Source organism: Lathyrus oleraceus, chromosome 1, assembly GCF_024323335.1.
Source record: "Lathyrus oleraceus cultivar Zhongwan6 chromosome 1, CAAS_Psat_ZW6_1.0, whole genome shotgun sequence".
Classification (NCBI taxonomy): Eukaryota; Viridiplantae; Streptophyta; class Magnoliopsida; order Fabales; family Fabaceae; genus Lathyrus; species Lathyrus oleraceus.
This window is the reverse complement of record NC_066579.1, coordinates 121937872-121957494: the sequence shown is the minus strand read 5'-3', so window position 1 is coordinate 121957494 and position 19623 is coordinate 121937872. Positions and strand designations below refer to the sequence as shown.

At 37.9% G+C, this 19623-nt stretch overlaps 1 non-coding gene across 1 annotated transcript; it reads left to right on the top strand.

Moving 5' to 3' along the window:
• Positions 1 to 382: 382 nt before the first annotated feature.
• LOC127116100 (small nucleolar RNA R71) lies at positions 383 to 489 on the top strand. The gene has a single exon (XR_007801083.1). It is a non-coding gene; the product is annotated as a small nucleolar RNA R71 (small nucleolar RNA).
• Positions 490 to 19623: the final 19134 nt, after the last annotated feature.

Below are 19623 nucleotides of genomic sequence, written 5' to 3'. Positions count from 1 at the left end.
CTCCGCTTGGATTCCTGTTAGGAGTTGACAATCTGCAGGAGTGTGACCTTGGATTCCACAGACTTCGCAATTCTGAGTTATGGCAACTATTGTGGCTGGAGGTGATACATTTAAAGTTTCAATTTTCTGGACCAGAGCATCCACTTTTGCATTAACATGATCAAGGTTACTTATCTCGTACATGCCAGTTTTCGTTTGAGGTTTTTCCACCATTGTTCGTTCGGTTCCCCACTGATAGTGGTTTTGAGCCATGCTTTCGATAAGTTGGTAAGCGTCTGCATAAGGTTTGTTCATTAGCGCACCACCGGCGGCGGCATCTATTGTTAACCTCGTGTTGTACAGGAGACCATTATAGAATGTATGAATTACTAACCAATCTTCTAAACCATGGTGTGGACAAAGTCTCATCATGTCTTTGTATCTTTCCCATGCTTCGAAAAGAGACTCGTTATCTTTCTGTTTAAATCCATTTATTTGGGCTCTTAACATAGCTGTTTTGCTTGGCGGAAAATATCGAGCAAGAAAAACTTTCTTCAACTCGTTCCATGTGGTGACTGAGTTAGAAGGAAGAGATTGAAGCCATCTTCTAGTGCTATCTCTTAGTGAGAAAGGAAAAAGACGAAGTCGAATTGCCTCTGAAGTGACACCATTAGCTTTAACAGTATCAGCGTATTGGACAAATACGGATAAGTGAAGGTTAGGATCCTCGGTAGGATTCCCAGAGAATTGGTTCTATTGCACTGCCTGCAACAGTGAAGGTTTGAGTTCAAAGTTGTTTGCTTTGATTGCGGGTGGAGCAATACTTGAATGCGGTTCATCTTGCGATGGAGCGGCGTAATCTCTAAGAGCACGAGCTGGTACTGCCATCTCGGGTATCGAAGGGAAAATATTTTTGAAATCAGGAAGTTCTACAGGAGGGAGATTGTTTGCAGCACGATATTCCCGAATTCGTCGTAAGACTCGGAGATATAGTTCGATATCGTTGATTCGTAAGTAGAGCGGTTCGCCTTGAGAGCGAGTGCGTGGCATACAAATCAACGAAAGAAAGAAAAGAAAAAAGAAAAGCCTTAGTCTCTACAGCGTAACAGGAGAATTACGATATCGACTAAATAAAAGTCCCCCGCAACGGCGCCAAAAACTTGATCGCGACTTTATGAGTCGAATTGGGGTACAAACTGCAAGTGCACAGTTCTATCGCGTAGTTTTAAAAGATATCGATCCCACAGGGACTTATGAATCGATATACCGTTATCTAAGGTTACTTCGTAAAGCTAAGGCAGATGATATTTTGATTGTTTGGGGGAAACGTTAAAACTAAAATAAGATCTAAAATAAATATCTAATAAGCGGATATCGGTATGTAATTCGTCGTAATTAGGGAATCAATTCTTTATTGGTTTCTTGGTTTTAAAGTAAATCTTTTCAGTTGACGCTATTGGTTAAAAGTTTTATCTCAAACTCTCGCTCTGTTGAATAAACTATGATTTTATATTAACGTAGCTGTCACTTATAGTTAAGTCAAAAACCACTTTTTGAAAACAGTAGAATCCGTAGAAACTCTTTTTAAGAAAACACTAATCGTTTAAACACCCTTATCTCAAACTCTCGCTCTGTTGACTTAGGTTATATAATTAAATTCAAATGCTTAACTCTCGTCCTCACATTCAATCTTTAAAAATACTTTTTGGAAAATGTTAGAATTTAATTAACTCTAAAAATTGCTCTCGCCCTGATCTAGAATTAATGTCCAATTTACACTGTCCAGTCAAAACCTCAAACTCTCGCTCTATTGATTTTAACTTCTTTATGTCTTTTACTTTCGTACAAAAACTTTGTTATTAAACCTGTAAATTGAGACCGTAAAAAGAGTGATTTTAATTTTAAACTTAATTAAACCAACTTAGTTTTGATTCATTCATTCCGCTTACTTTACATACCGATACCTAAATAAATCAGCCAGACATGCTAAACAGACTTAAATAAATAACATGCATAAACAGATTCATCACAGGCAAGCAGCAAAAATTAATAATAAAAACAAGCATATATAAATTCAACAAATAAATAAAGAACCTGAATAATTAAATAGCAGTCTTGAACACTCCACCACAGACCGGTTGGATTTGTTCTTGAGTTCTTCAATCAGGCAGAAAAATAAAACGAAGGAATAAAAAAAACTAGATTCTAACGTAAGGTTAGATCCGGTAAAAGGTACACAATAGTTTCCAGTGTAGAAACTATTGTGCGAAAAATTAATTAAGAGCTGGAAAAGAAAATAGAATTGCAAAAGGAAAACAATATAAAAATTTGTCAAAGTAATACTGTAAAAATATGCCTAAGCTGCTGGAAGAAGAGAAAATGCGAAAACGGAAAAAATCTGGAAAAAGCGTGGTACCCTGAGCTTTCCAAAAAGCTACTATTTATATGCCACCTCCTGCAACTGCTTCCGCGTCAAAAGTCTTCAACGTGCAGAATAGTTGGGCGTGGAAATAGGGCTCAACTCTCTCTCAATGTCTCTGAAGCGTTCCTTGTGCCTCAAATGTAGGGGAATGGTGTGACGTCCGTCACATCATGTGTGACGCTCGTCACACAAGTGCATATAGCGTGACGCTCGTCACAACCTCTGTGACGCTCGTCACAGGCACAACGCCTGTGCCTTCTTTGGGCTGGGCTTGGCTTTTGCTATTTGTTTCCAGAAACTTCTTTTTGCACCTCCTTTTCTTCCTTTTTTTTACTTTTGCTTCAAATAGATACCTGAGATAAATAGAAAGGAAATACCGCGTAATATCTGATAAAATGAAATAAATTAGAGTAAATAATAATATAATTTAATTGAATTAAGTCCTAAAATGTGATACAATTTCATGTTATCAGACTGTATGCGGGTGCACATACATTCCATAGATAGAAAAATATGGAATGTTATTCTCAATGGTCCAATTCAAATAACCATGACCAATGAGAACAACGAAGTGGTGCCTAAGCCTGAAGCACAATGGACCGATGATGATGAAAAGAAATACAATTATGATTGGAAAGCCAAAAATATCCTAATCTCCTCATTAGGTGTAGATGAATACTATCGTGTATCCCATTGTCCTACTACTAAGGCTATGTGGGATTCACTACAAATTGCCCATGAGGGGACGAATGATGTTAAATTGGCTAGAATCAATACACTAACACAAGAGTTTGATCTCTTTTTCATGGAGCAAGGGGAAACCATTGCTGACATGCAAAAGAGATTCACTCATCTTATCAATCGATTACATTCACTTGGTAGGCCTGTTTCCAATGATATTGCTACTAATAAGATCTTAAGATGTCTTAACAGGGAATGGCAGCCGAAAGTGACCGCCATCAAAGAGGCAAATGATCTTACCACATTGGACTTGACAACATTGTTTGGTAAACTGCAAGAGCACGAACAAGTTCTCTTGAGCCTGGAACAACACGAAAAGAAAGATAAGAAGGACAAAGCAAAGGTGAGTGAAAAGAAATCAATAGCTCTAAAGACTTCCTCCTCAAAGTCTCAAGCAAAAGAGCAAAGTGATTATTCATCGAGCGACGAAGAAGAAGAGGACAAGAGTGAAGATATGGGGCTGTTTGTTAAACGCTACAACCGTTACGTGAGAAAGAACGGCATCCAACATTCCGAGAAGAACTTGGTAAACTTCCGGAAGCAATCTAGGTACTCTAAAAATGATGACTCAAAAGGAAAAATAACTAGAGGGTCGTGCTATAAGTGTGGAAAGTCGGGTCACTACAAACCGGACTGTCCGATGAACAAGAAGACAAAAGAAAAAGAATCATACAAATCACACAAGAAACCATCAAAGCCAAGGAGGGCATACATAGCTTGGGAAAGCGATAGCGACTCCTCCGATGATGAAAGCTCTAGTGATGAAGATGAAAATGCAAACCTATGTCTCTCTGCTCATCAAAAGAACAAAAAAAAACAGGTACGACATGCTAAATATGAAAAATCCTCCAGTATGTCTCATCATGAATTGCAAAATGCTTTTGATACTTTACACTGTGAAGCGAAAGAGGCCTTTAAAAGGCTTGCCTCAAATAAGAAAACTTTTTCACATTTGGAACATAAAATTCAACAATCCGAAAGGAAACTTGAGGCACTTAAAGCTTCTATAGTGGAAAGCACAAAAACAAGTTATGAGGACCTTAGAAGTAAAATGATGAACTTTGGGTGTGATACTTGTTACATTTGGCAAGGTGAAGTAAGAAACCTAAAGGCCAAACTTGACAAGGCTCTTGAGCCCAAGATTACTTTTGCTATCGACAAATCAAACTTTCGAAAAAGTATGGTTAATCCATATCAAAAATATAAATATGTTATAAAGGATAAAGATAGCAAAAGCAATCCAAATGTAAATTTCTCTTATCTCTATTGTTGCAAGAAAGGCCATTCCATTGCTAAATGTAGATTTAGGAGGTTTTTAGTTCCTAAAGGCATTTATCAATGGATGCCCAAATGCAACCATTTCGTTCCTCACCATTCAGGACCCAATAAGCCATTGGGTACCTTCTCTTGTTAATTATATTGCCATAGGTACAATGCCTCGAGACTACCGAGAGAAGATGGGTTCTCGACAGTGGATGCTCAAGGCACATGTCCGGAGACATATCTCTCTTCATTGACTTCGTGGCTAAGAAGAAGGGATATGTAACTTATGGCGACAACAACCGTGGAGCAATTCTTGGTAAAGGTAGTGTAGGTAATCCCTCCTCTACTACTATTTCTGATGTTTTGCTTGTCGAAGGTCTTAAACACAATCTACTTAGCATCAGTCAATTATGTGACAAAGGATACAATGTATCGTTTTCAAAAGATTGTTGCAAAATTGTACATAATGATGATAAGAAGAGTATGTTTAATGGTCTACGTGTGAACAATGTCTATATGCTTGACTTAAATGAAGTATCGTTAACAAGTGACAAATGCCTTGTAACAATGAGTGAAGATTCATGGTTATGGCATAGGCGTTTAGCACATGTTAACTTTGACTTACTTAACAAAGTAGTCTCAAAAGATCTAGTTCTAGGTCTCCCCAAAATTAAGTTCACCAAGGATCACCTTTGTGATGCTTGTCAAAAGGGGAAGCAAACGAGGATCTCATTTAAATCCAAAAATATCGTTTCAACAACGAGACCTCTCGAGCTTCTCCATATGGATTTATTTGGGCCATCTAGGATTAAAAGTCTAGGAGGAAACTATTACGGTTTCGTAATAGTGGACGACTTTTCTCGATTTTGTTGGAATATTTTCTTAGTAAGTAAGCGCGACACATTCGCCGCCTTTGAACGATTTGCTAAACTTTCCCAAAATAAACTAAATACAAACATTGTTGCAATTAGAAGCGATCATGGGGGTGAGTTTGAAAATCACTTATTTGAAGAATATTGCGGTAACCATGGTATTGATCATAACTTCTCCGCTCCACGTACTCCTCAACAAAATGGGGTTGTGGAGCGTAAAAATCGAATTTTGGAAGAATTGGGAAGAACAATGATCAATGAAAGTGGCTTACCGAAATATTTTTGGGCTGACGCTATTAGTACGGCTTGTTATGTTCTGAATAGGGTGCTCATTCGCCCCATTCTAAACAAAACACCGTATGAACTTTTAAAAGGGCGAAAGCCAAATGTTTCTCACTTACATGTCTTTGGTTGCAAATGTTTTGTATTAAACAATGGAAAGGAAAACTTAGGGAAATTCGATTCCAAGGCCGACGAAGGTATCTTCCTCGGATACTCTCAATCTAGCAAAGCATATAGAATATACAACAAACGATTACTTACTGTAGAAGAGTCTGTACATGTCACTTTTGATGAATCCAATCCGAGAAACGTCGGAAAGGGTAGTGTTTTTCATGGTGCGGGTACATCTACCGAAGACATACTCAAAGGTGGCGAGCCGGGGATTGATCAACCCGACATAGTCAAAATTGAGGAGGACAAAGATATACACCATGAGGAAACTGAGGTAGTTCATCCGCCTTCAAACGATGATCTCCCTCAAGCTTGGAAGTCTTCCAAAGACCATCCAATCGACAACATTCTCGGAGATATCTCAAGGGGTGTAACAACTCGATCTAAGCTAAGTAATTTCTGTTATCACTTCGCTTTCGTTTCGCAGATGGAACCTAAAAACCCTAAAGAAGCCCTACTCGATGAACACTGGTTTTTATCAATGCAGGAGGAACTTAATCAGTTCACCAGAAATGAGGTTTGGGACCTTGTCCCTCCTCCGCGAGATCATCGAGTAATCGGCACCCGATGGGTGTTTAGGAACAAGCTGGACAAAAACGGGGTAATAACCCGTAATAAGGCGCGTTTAGTCGCACAAGGGTATAACCAAGAGGAAGGCATCGACTATGAGGAAACTTATGCGCCGGTTTCCCGACTCGAGGCTATACGCCTTCTCCTTGTCTTCGCTTGTGCGAAAGACTTTAAACTATTCCAAATGGATGTTAAAAGTGCATTCCTTAACGGTCACATAAATGAAGAGGTTTACGTCGCACAACCTCCGGGTTTCGAATCTCATGAGTATCCTGATCATGTTTATAAACTAAAAAGGGCTTTGTATGGCCTCAAACAAGCTCCTAGAGCTTGGTATGAGCGACTAAGCAAATTTTTACTCGATCAAGGTTACTCAAGAGGAAAGGTTGACACAACCCTCTTCATTAAACGTCAAGGAAAGCACTTGATATTAGTGCAAATTTATGTAGATGATATCATATTTGGATCTACTAACATGAATCTTGTGAGAGAGTTTTTTGACCTTATGCAGGGCGAATTCGAGATGAGTATGATGGGGGAGCTCACATACTTTCTCGGTCTGCAAATTAAACAGCTCAAAGAAGGAACTTTCGTGAGCCATACAAAGTACTGTTTGGACCTTATCAAGAGATTTGACATGGCAAAAGCTAAGGCCATAGACACCCCCATGCCTACTTGTACAAACTTGAACAAAGATGAAGACGGTAAGGAAGTAGATGTAAAACGGTATAGAGGTATGATTGGTTCACTCCTTTATCTTACTGCTTCTCGTCCCGATATTATGTTTAGCGTATGCATGTGCGCAAGATATCAATCATGTCCCAAGGAATCCCATTTAAAAGTCGTTAAACGAATACTTCGATACCTATCCGGCACTCCGAAGTATGGACTATGGTATTCCAAAGGTAATGATTGTTCATTGGTAGGCTTCTCCGATTCCGATTTTGCCGGCTGCAAATCGGATAGGAAAAGCACCAGTGGCACTTGTCACTTATTTTCAAACTCTTTGGTCAGTTGGCATAGCAAGAAACAGGTTTCAGTTGCTTTGTCAACCGCCGAAGCGGAATACGTTGCCGCCGGTAGTTGTTGTGCCCAAATCCTATGGATTAAGCAACAACTATTGGATTTTAACCTCAAACTTGAACATATTCCCATTTTTTGTGACAATACAAGTGCCATTAACCTGACCAAGAATCCTGTGCTACATTCTTGCACCAAACATATCGAAATTCGACACCACTTTCTTCGGGATCATGTAGAGAAAGGTGACATTGTATTTGAACATGTTAATACTGAAAATCAACTAGCGGACATTTTCACAAAGCCGCTAGCCACTGAACCTTTCTTTCATATCCGCCGAGAACTTGGCATTCTCGATATTTCGGAACGGGCACTATAATCTGTTGTTTTACCTTATTCCATATAAGACTTTAATCTTGTACTTCTAACAAATCTATGTTGTTGCAAGCACAAGTTTACCGTTCACCAAGTCACTCCGGCATCGAGGTGATACTGTTCCTCTCTTTCTCTCTCTGCAAAGTCTTATGATTAAAATAGTTATACCTCATAATGATGTTGTTTATATATACATGATATCTCTCTTTGGATGTTTATTGCTGTATGAATTGTTATTTATGCATAAAACCTGTCAACGCATGTGCTAAATAGTGAAAATTTGAAATTTGGACTGTATGAGTCGACCGCAGCAGGGCTATGGTCGACGCACGCTTAATAAATTCTGTATTTTCTCAAAAATCAAACAGTATGCGTCGACGCATACAGAGGTATGGTCGACGCATCGCTCGAAAATTTTGTTTTTCTGCAGAAAAATTTAAATCATTTCATGCATTTCCATTCAAAAATCATCATTAAGTGTGCATTTACATTCCATCACCTTTCAAACTACCCACTACATTGTAACTTGCATCTACCTAGTGGCTATTGTTCCTTGATCTTCCATCTTCCCAAAACCCTAACCTTTCCTCTATAAATAGGGAAAAACCTCTCTCTAGCAAAATCACTCTCAAAACCCTTCACAAACCTTCACTCTATACCCAAACACTTAGTTTCAAACCTGCTCAAATGGCTTCCACATCACGCAGACCTTCCGGCAAGAGATCCCGAGAATCATCCGCCGCATCTCTCCCCATATCTGTTGTATCGCTCGTTCCACCCGCTCGCGTCGAAGCCTTCAACAAAGATATCGGCAAAAGAGGAGTTGTGCAACAACATGCGTTCTACAAACTTACCGCCGAACGCATGCACCTCGCTGAAATCATGGCTTTGCTGCAGCATCAAGGCTTTATCAATTTCTTGGAATGCAACACTAAATACAGTGAAGACTTAGTCCGAGTGTTCTACGCCGGCCTTCATGACAACTTTCGCGGGCACAAGTTTCACTCCAGAATTGGCCCGACAAAGGTATCGCTTAAATCAAATATCTGGAACCAATATTTTGATATGTCTGTGGATGATGCTGAAAATCCTCTACCTGAGGTAACTGACTCTCACCAAATAGATGGCTACGAGTTTAAGAGTGCATTGAATGACATGCTGAAACGACCATATCCTGATCAGTTTGTGAACAGTGACGCGTTCCCACGAACTATCACTGCCGGCAAGCTGAAAGCCGGAGAACGGATTCTTCAGTGGATTGTCTCACGCATCCTGCGACCAAAGAAGGGCGGTCTCTCCAGAGTCGAACAGGCCGAGGTTCATCTCATTTACATTCTGAAAAATAAGAAGAAAATCAACTGGTCGTACTACATTGCCAGTAGAATGTTTAATCTACGTGATTCCGGACGAGGAACGGCTCTTGCCTACGGATCCTTCATTCAAGAGGTCCTTACTGCAGCCAACGTTAATCATCCGTCTTTCCCGTACACTTCCATCTCATCTGACAAAGAGTTCAGCACAAAAACTATGTCTATGATGGGATATCTTTGGTGCAATGAACGGAGGATGTATAAGTTTGTTCGAAGAGGAAATGTTCCTGGAGATGATGACAGTGATGAAAGTGAAGAACAAGAAGATGAAGAGGAAAATGAAGAAGAGGAAGCCAGGCACGCTTTTGATCACAATGGTGGAGATGATAGTCCTCCACCCGTTGACACTCACGACTACTCCGACTCCGCTTGGGCTCAGCAGTCGCATTCAACTGAAGAAGATGTTCCACGCTGGGGTGGCTGGGGTGACTGGCAACATACGGGCTGGTCAACTCAACGTCAATTCTACCGGCCGTATCACCAAGATGATGAAGAATCTCCTCCGTCCCTTCCACAGCAAGCAGAATCTTCAGAACTGTTGGATATGATGCGCAATATGCAGATCGCTCAACAGTCCTTCATGCAAGCTCAAGATGAGCGCTATGCTCATATTAACGAGCAACTTCAAGCCCAAAATGAGCGTCTCGACACCTTCTCTACAAGCATGAATGACCGGTATGCAGTCTTTTCGGCATCATTTGAACTTCAGGAAAGGTCGATCGACGAGAGTCTCAAGCATCTGAACGGTGTTACCGAATACCTATCATCTCTAGCTGACCCCTACAAAAACCCGGGCATTTGTTATCATCCAGGACATCGCCATTAGGACATAGACATTCACATGCACGTTGTAGTTTGATTGTTATTTTGGATGTATTCAGTTCTCTATTTTTACTTGTTCTTAATTAATGACTATTGCTCAGAAATGATATTCGTGTGATATTATTATCTGTTTGTGTTATTTCCTGTGAAATTTCCCTGTTATGTTGAATAATCATTCTGTGTCTCTTTTTGATGTTGTCAAAGGGGGAGAAAAGTGTAAAAAGCAGGCAGCCAAAAATGCCCACAACTAACTGTCGCTTTCTGCAGATAACCTTAGATTACAAAAGAAAGGGGGAGTGTGCAAAATGTGTCAATACCGCATGCTGTTTGTCACGTTGATTTATACAGGTTGTCATCATCAAAAAGGGGGAGTATGTAAAGACAAAGAGTCAGACAACATACGATCGCAAGTTTCGATGATGACAAAAGACCATCATGCACGTCTACAAACAAATGCTACACATTACTCATCATATCCTTTCCTACGCTTATCTAAACCTGTTATAATTTTTAAGAACATATGTGGACAAAGTGTGATCATGACGAAATGCATAAAAATCACAAAACACAGATTTCTGCAGATTTGAAGACTTTGAGTCAACCATAAGGGTCAGCTCAAAGCTCACGGGTCAACGCAAAACTCAGCCAAATTGGAGACTGGTCAGCGCATGCGTGTTTGAGTCGACCATAAGGGTCGGCGCATAACTCACGGGTTAGCGCATAAAACCCTTGAGTCGACCAGAGGTCGGCGCATGGCATAATGATGCTATCCATGGGTCAGCGCATGAAACCTTGGGTCGACCATAGGGGTCGGCGCATTTCCCACAGCTCAGCGCACGCCGACCTATGGTCGACCGCTCGTGCGTAAACTCAGTTTTCTGAGTACTTTCCACTGTTTGAAAAGCTGTTATTTTTGGTTGGTTTGTCAGTTACTATATATAGAAGTCAAAACACTTTTATCAACTAACATTTGTCAATTTGAATTCAAGTGTTCAAGGAAACAAGAAAGAGTGAAAAAGGTGTCCAAGACTCATCATCTTCATCTTCAACGTTTCACAACACATCAACTACACACAATCATTTTTGATGTGGTTCGTGACCGATTAAAGGTGATAAGGTTCGAAGCTGTGATCGAAGAATCCGGTTCGGGTTGAAGCTTGTGGCAGGTTCTTTCTTGAATAAAACCGTTAGGGTTTTGTCCTCCAATACCGGTTTGTGTTTGGGGGTTTTTTGGACGAATTGCTTCATCAATATTCAGCCGAGCGAAGGTGATTGAGAAGAGGAAGTCTTCATCAGTCTAGTAGCGGATTCGGTGATATTGAAGTGAAGGATTCGGGTTCGATTCGTTGTGTTTGAGATCAGTCGGGCCGAGGGTTTGAAGAACGGAAGATTCTTCAACAAAGGGGCTGGAATCGGAGGTCTAGCAACAACGATCGAAGGTCTTGATTTATCTTGAATCAAGGAACAAGGATAGGAAGCATCATTCAACACATTGGAAGTTCTGTTGTTTACTTGCTTTGCAATCCTTGTATAAACGGTTAAATTTCACAGGTGATATCTAATTAAATCATCTCAATTCTAAGTTTAGAATTGAGGGCAGACGTACCCCGAAGCGAGGACGGCGGGGGAACTGCCTCATCAAATCTCTGTCTTCTTTAATCTTCTGCATAAGTGTTTTTCAGCTTAAAAATTAAGTGATTTTAGTTTAAGCAATTTTACCAAACGTTGATATAAGTTGAGTAAGAGATTAAGACTGTTGTTTGAATCCAAAGTACAATAGTATATTGTACTAGATAAATTTGAATTACTTACTCAACTCAAATATCACTTGGAGTGTTTATGTACACCAAGTGTTTGTTAATTTGCATAAGCCAAAGTTGTCTTAAGTTTGCATCCAGTTTAATTTGGTATTTTGGATCATTGGAACTAGGCTTGCTAGTTAGTGAAATATATCATTGAGTGTGCAAATAGTGTAGTGATTTGTATTTCACTTTATCTCTAATCCATTAGCTTAACGCATATCCGGTTTTCCAATAACGGTTCGTTTTAGACTAAAATTTTCCTCGGCCGCTTCCGCACTTAAAACAAATTTTCAAAACCAATTTTCTTTTAAATTGGTAGCGCCGACTCAAGTTTTTAATTGGGATCTATTCAACCCCCCCTTCTAGATTTGTGCCATAGTCTAACACAAGATACATGTACCTCCAACTCTCCTCAAAGTTCTCTCTTCTCCATGGCCTTTCTCTATGTGGGGCATCAACATGATTGGTATGATTGAACCCAAAGCTTCCAACGGACATCGTTTCATTCTGGTGGCTATTGATTATTTCACAAAGTGGGTTGAAGCAGCCTCATACACAAATGTGACCAAGCAGGTAGTGGTTAGAGTTATCAAGAATCATCTTATTTTCCGTTATGGTGTGCCAAGCAGAATCATCACTGATAATGGTTCAAACTTGAACAATAAAATGATGAAGGAAATGTGTGAAGAGTTCAAGATTGAACATCATAATTCCTCTCCCTACAGACCTAAGATGAACGGTGATGTTGAAGCTGCCAACAAGAACATCAAGAAGATCATCTAGAAGATGGTAGTGACTTATAAGGATTGGCATGAGATGCTCCCTTTTGCTTTGCATGGATATCGTACGTCCGTCCGCACTTCAACAGGGGAAACCCCTTTTTCTCTTGTCTATGGCATGGAAGCAATGCTCCCAATAGAAGTAGAGATCTCGTCAATGCGTGTCTTGATGGAAGCTAAGTTATTTGAAGCCGAATGGTGTCAAAGCAGGTATGACCAACTGAATTTGATTGAAGAAAAGAGGATGACAGCTTTATGCCATGGTCAATTATATCAGCAGAGAATGAAGAAAACATTCGACAAGAAGGTTCGACCTCGCGTATTCAGAGAAGGTGACCTTGTGCTTAAAAAGATTCAATCTTTCATATTTGATTCTAGGGGAAAGTGGATTCCTAATTATGATGGCCCATATGTTGTCAAGAAAACCTTCTCTGGGGGAGCCTTGGTTCTTACAAATATGGATGGTGAGGAGCTCCCACGTCCTATGAATACTGACGTAGTCAAGAAATACTTCGCCTAGAAAAATAAAAGAATAGCTCGCTAAGTCGAAAACCCAAAAAGGCGGCTTAGGCAAAAATGAGCGTCTCGGTGGACTGAAAACCTGAAATGGAGGTCCAGGCAAAAATTAGAGACATAAACAGAAAATGATTATCCTGGTAGATTGAAAACCTGAAAAGGAAATCTAGGCAAAACAAAGGATTATGGCAAGTAACTGCATTAGATCAGATTGGATCACTTGAAGAAACGTTTACGTGTCAAAGCTCTCAATTGGCTCTTATCAGAAGCCCAAATACATCTGGAATTCAAATTTGTTAGGGAGAATAGTTTCATTGTATTTTAATGTAGCCTTTTCCCATATTACCATTTTTCTAACTTTGTAAATATCCATGGGCTCACGCCATTTGCGGATCACCATTCTATCAATAAAATTCGAGACTTATCCATTTATTGGCAATCCTTATTTTATTTCTGCTCCGCAAAAATATCATTTTTACTTTGATAAAAATTCTTGAAACGAATATTTGAAAAAACTTGTTTTTTCAAAATAAGATTTTGTTTTGATTTGTGAATGCAAAAAAAAAAGAACGTCCATAGTTAAATCCCCAAGCGACGAGTAAGTTGTGAAATGTTGGATATTGGAACTCAATGTTCCCCAACAAAGTGCTAAGCCTGGATTTTCTATCAAGTTTTAAAATAAACAGTCAAGCTTTTTCAGCGATCTTCATTATCCCCGGTGGAAGCTGCAAATTTTGATGATGTCCCCGGAAGAATCATTTTGAAGGTTTTCTTGACCAACCTAGACCCGTCTTTGGTAGAGTCTACATGTTTTGTTTTATTTTCTAAGTGAAGTCTTCTTCTCTAGAGAAATTAGAACCCTGCAACAAGATCTTTGCTCCATCAAAGGTTCACATTTCATCCCTAGACGAAGCATCTTCCTCTCCCTAGAGAGAATTGGACCTCGTGACGAGACTTTTTCTTTTGATGACTTTTAACTCATCTCCAATGATGTTTTCCACCTTAACGAGATTATCCAAGCTCATGTTGAGATTTTGTTTTTAAAATAACCATGTTTTTCAAAAAAAATACGAAAATAACCAACTTTTCAAAAAAAATTCCAGAGGATATGCCGGGGGAGTTGGCGCACCCCCCAAAAAATAAGAGGAGGCGCCAATGCCTGCATGGTGTGTGTGTTTCTTTTGAAAATAAAATTTATTTTTGCTAAAAACAAGAATCGAAAACACAACCTTTGGATCAATAGTGAAAGACGTTACCATTGCACCACAAACTCTTCATGTTAATTTATTTCATCATATATTTAATGAGCCATTGTTCAATTGTATTTTTTAAATTGTATTAAAATAAAACACAAAATAATTTTATTAATAAAACACAAAATACATTATATATTAATAATGTATTTTGAATACATTATAAAATAGGAGTAACATATTTTGGTGCCTGCAGCCAACAATTATTTTGTATTAATATAAAAAATATATTGTTCTTTTTTCATTTTATTAAATTTTATCTCTATTCTTTAATTTTTAAAAATATTATATATTAATATATTATTTTATATTTAATGAGTCATTGTTAAATTGTTTAAAAAATATTATTTTGGAGATTTTTTTGAAAAGTTGGTTATTTTCGTATTTTTTTTGAAAAACATGGTTATTTTAAAAAAAATCTCATGTTGAGCTATGAAACATATTATGTCACCAACGTGTCTGTTTTGTCTGTTTTTGTTAGCATAAATATAACGTGCATACATGCATATATACATACATGCATATATATCATGAATAACCAAATTCACATCCATTTTGCATTCCTTGATGATATTTACCTTAATTTCTTGGAATATGTCATCCTTGGGTGTTATGTTTCCTTCCCCATAGGAGTCGTCAACCTTAAGCAGAGAGTTTACATCCTTTCTAATTCCCCACTGAGTTCATTCCTCGTGGAAGATGGTTGCTTTAGTTGCCCTTTTCCATCTTTGGATAGGACAAAAATCCCAATTGAGCTTCACTCCCCATTGGTAGAGTCTTGCTTGATTTCTTTTCCTCTCAAGTTGTTCCTGGAGTGATCCAAATATTTGGAAATTAATGGTGAATCTCTCTAGGTTGTTAAACCTAGACCGAGAGTGCATTTATTTTGCACTGTCTCCCCAGGAGAAGCATTTTTTCATTATTGCCAGTGAAGACATATCCTTTTCCCCAGTATGAACACAAGTGGTTATCTCTTTTGAGAAGCTTGTCTATCTCGAAGTAATTATCAATATAGAAGTTTTCTTCCATCAGATGGTTTTCTCTCCAGAGAAGTTTGATGAAGACTTCCAACACATAGCTGTCTCTTTATTTGAGAAGCTTGTTTCATGATCTCTGATCCCTAATAAGTAGCTATCTTTTCCCGAGAAGCTTATTGACTCCCATTTTGGATAATAAATGGCAGCCTCTTTTTGAGAAGTTTGTTTATCCCCAATGAAGTTATCAACATATCAAACGTTATTTCCAACAAATGGGCATCTCCCAAGAAAATTTTGTCAGAGAAGTTTGTTGAATACTACTACAAGCACCTTTCTTTTATCACATGACTTTATATCCCCAGCGAGGTATTCCGTTACAAGGACTTATATCACCAGTGAGGTGTTAGTCACAGCCCGTGGTACTTTCCCCAGTAAATCACGGTGGAAGTCTGTTGAAGATCCTTACTGCGATTTTCTCTTTATTTGAGAATTCCAGTTTTTTATAAGATTAACTGACCCGCATCCTTCGAAGATACCCGGTGAAGTTACTTTCTCTTTGCCTAATAAGTCGTCACCTTTTTAGGAGCTTGTTCATTAATCCTTTCCGAGAGAAAGACTTGGTTAAAGAAGAAACCAAGGCCCGTTCGCTGGTTTATGACCCAAATCGCGGATAAGTTTATTTTGCCTTTTCTAAGTGGAACACTTAAGTAAAGAAGAAGTTGACTCATGTTTTGATCATGTAAGCATATTTTGACTCGTTATTTGGACAGGCAGTCATCTCTACCTTTGAGAAACCTGTTGCGAAGATATTTCCTCAGTGAAGCGTACTTTTATTTTGACTCGTTATTTGAACAGGCGGCCATCTCTACCTTTGAGAAATCTGTTGCAAAAGCTAGAACTCATTATTTGAACAAATTGTCATCTCTACCTTTGAGAAATCTGTTGCGAAGATGTTTCTTCAGTTGAAGTCATGATCATTTGGAATGATCTATTCCCCAGGGAGCCCAGATCCATCGGAATTTGCAAACTGAAGTTGTAATCTTTTCCTCGGTGGAATTTCCTTTTGTCTGTCCCCATAGTGGTGTTCCTTTATCCCTATGTGTTTTATCAACTAATATTACTCCCCTGTGACATTGTTCCTCACATAATTCCTGAGTCCTTCATGCATATCATATCATAAGCATTTGGTGGCCTCTTAGGGCCAAAAACCGTGCATGTTTGTATTTAAATCTCTTCAATCACGTCGAGATGAAAAATCCAATATTCATATCTCCAAATTGAAGAAGCTTAAATAGGGGCATCTGTCATACCCTAATTTTCAACCCTAAGATGCCACCATTGTTTGTATCATTTTCATGACATCTAGCATCTTTGCACTACTAACCTATTGAAAATACAAAAAGATTTTCTACTTTGTTTGTCTTAAGCTAGGGTTTTGCACCAAGAGCTTTCAAAGATTGATCAATCAAGACTTGGCATGAGTTTTAACATTTCAAACTCCTCATCCTTCCCAAGTAATCAAGTGACTTCCATCAATAAGAATCAATTTCAAGATCATTCCATCTCAAGTTCATCAAGCCACAATTCATCTGACACTCAAAGTTAGGGTTTTGGTCAAAGTCAGTTTACTGTTGGCTCTTTGACCAAAGCATGATTCTATGGCTTGAGGCATGATCCAAGGTATTAAAATGTGTACTCATAACTCACTCATACAATTCTTATGGCTCAAGAGGTTAGGTTCATAAGCAGATGAAAGTTTGAACACAACTAATGAAAAAAGTCAACAAATGCTTAAAGTCAAAGTTTGACTTTTAAGATTTTTGGTCAACTATGGACTTTTCAAGTCAAGGATTATGAAAATATGATCATTGAAGTCATTTGATCAAGAGTAAACAAGAAATTTGAGGTTACTTGCAAAAAGGGCAAGATTTGGTTTTGAAATTTTTTCTAAGTTATGAAAAAATACATGTCCAAGTACCCAACTTTCCAAGGCCATAACTTTTGATCCAAACCACCATTTTCTTTGCTCCAACGATCATATTAAATATCTTACTTCATACTTCAACTTTTTCCTAAGTGATAAAACCTCAAAACATGCACGAATAAGGAGATATGGGGCCATGAAGTGGATGATTCATTTGTTTGTCAAGTGGTAAAACACTTAGTGAAATTTTCAGCATGCTAACCTAGTCAAATGACCAACTTTATGCCAGTTTTTCACCCAGATCCCAACTGATTCAAGAAAAGTGATTAACATGAAATTTGTAGAGCATGGTCTTAGATTTCCAAAAAGTCCAATAGCATGAAATTATCATATTTGAGCTAGGAGTTTTGAAGAGTTGAAGTTGGCTCTTCAAATCTGAATTTTGGGTCATTTTCATGACAAATTCATCATGTAACCTTGAGCCAAAGCTACATTATCTTACTTTACAGACTATCTTGCTTCTAAATCTCACCTTAATCAGAATATTACACAAACATTTTATGCATTACACAAGGGATTGAGTCATTAACCAAGTCTTGATGCCATATTGGGAAGGTTTTGCAAAAAGCTTCATATCCATTTTGATAAAGGCCAACTTTTCCAACCACTCTTGCATTGAGCTTCTAACTTGTTTCTTCTGATCACACTTAACCTCTAAACCAAAAGTAACATCCTAAAATTACCTCTAAGCTCCTTCTTTCACTCCATCTTTTCATCATGATCCATTATGTTTTTTTGTGCAAAATGAAACCAAGTCACCAAACTAGCATTCCAATTGAACCAAGATTGATTTCTACAAGTTACATGAACCATATGGAGTCCCTATAAATAGAGATACAAGCCTCATAACTTAACACACCAGAATTGGCACAAAAACTCCATTGTAGCAAATTCTCCAAACCTCAAACTTCGAAATTCCATTGTGCTTTTGTTTTCTCCAAACCAACACTTCAAGCAACTTCTAAACATCCATTAGAAGTTGTCCAAACACTTGAACAACTTCTGTAACAGCCCTAATATCATCTTCCAAATCACATTTTCATAACTTGCAACTTGATTTGGAAAGGAAGAACCAAGCACTCTCAGCTCAAGTCAGGCATTCAAACACCTTCCTAGAGGTGTAAGGAAGCTGTTCAAATCATAAAATCACATCTGGAACACCCCTACTCAAAAAGACGATTTTCATTTTTGAGGTATGTATTCATTTCTGCAATTTATGATTTAAGGTACCATTTTGCATCATTCTTGTTACCATTACACTTGCCAAGATGTCAGGAACAAAACCCCTATGATCATTGGTCTTAATCGGTGATGTTTGGAATTTAACTTTAAATTCAATTTTTAGGGTTCATATGCATTTTGTTTGATTTCTGGATATTTATGAAAAATAAATGAAATTGGTGAGTACCATTAGATTCCTTGCGAAATTCTAAGCAGTTTTGGTCTTTACAATTTTTGATTTCGTTAAGAATTGAGAGAGTTAGAGCTTTAACAATATGTGAAAATGGTGGAAAGTATGGACTACGGGATGAATGAGGAAGATGAAGTTTGAAGCCATTTTTTAAATTTTAAAATTCACTTTAATATATATTTTAATTGATGTAACTGAATACATGAATTGGCATTGTGCCCTAGTGGTAAAACATTGGTTTGTTAAGTTATTGGGTGTGGGTTTGAATATGGGCAGTGTAATGATTTTTTTTGTTTTCACTTGTTAAATGTTCATTTTCTTCATAACTTCAAATATCCATAACTTCATGATCCCTTAATATTTTTGACCCATTATTTTTGCCATGTGTTCATGAGAATGTCTATTTTATGATGACACCAAAAAAATCCCAAAAATATTATTTATTTCACCATTTTTGATTGGATGGAAAACATGTGTTTTAAGTCTTTTTTTAAGGCTCCTAATTGATTCTTTTGACTTATGTCTTATTTGTTCTTGATGTTAAAAGTTTATATGATTAAAACACACTCTTTTAAATATTGATTGTTATCCTTAACATGTTTGAACTTGATTATTTTCATACAATGGATCGATTGATTCACCTTGAAAACATGTTGAATGATTGGTTAGGAGGTGATTAGGTTTCCACTTAAGTTTGGTCTTATCATGAACTTTGATTCAAGTCTAATATTTATTTTGTGAAGACTTATAATGTGATGCATGTTTGACCTAAATTGATTCATGTTGTGTTTACCATGTACCAATGAATGCTTTTACCATGTCAAGTATGATTTTGTCTTCACCATCAATATGTTGTGTCTTGTGATGTTGTGTGAAACTTCGTCATGTCTTGTTTATGCTTATCTCAATGCCTAAAAAAACCATGTTTAATTTTGTCATCCATACCTTGTGATTGCCATTGTATTTAGACATATTTTATGCCTTAATGTTAATGCACGTTCAACCTTGTTATTG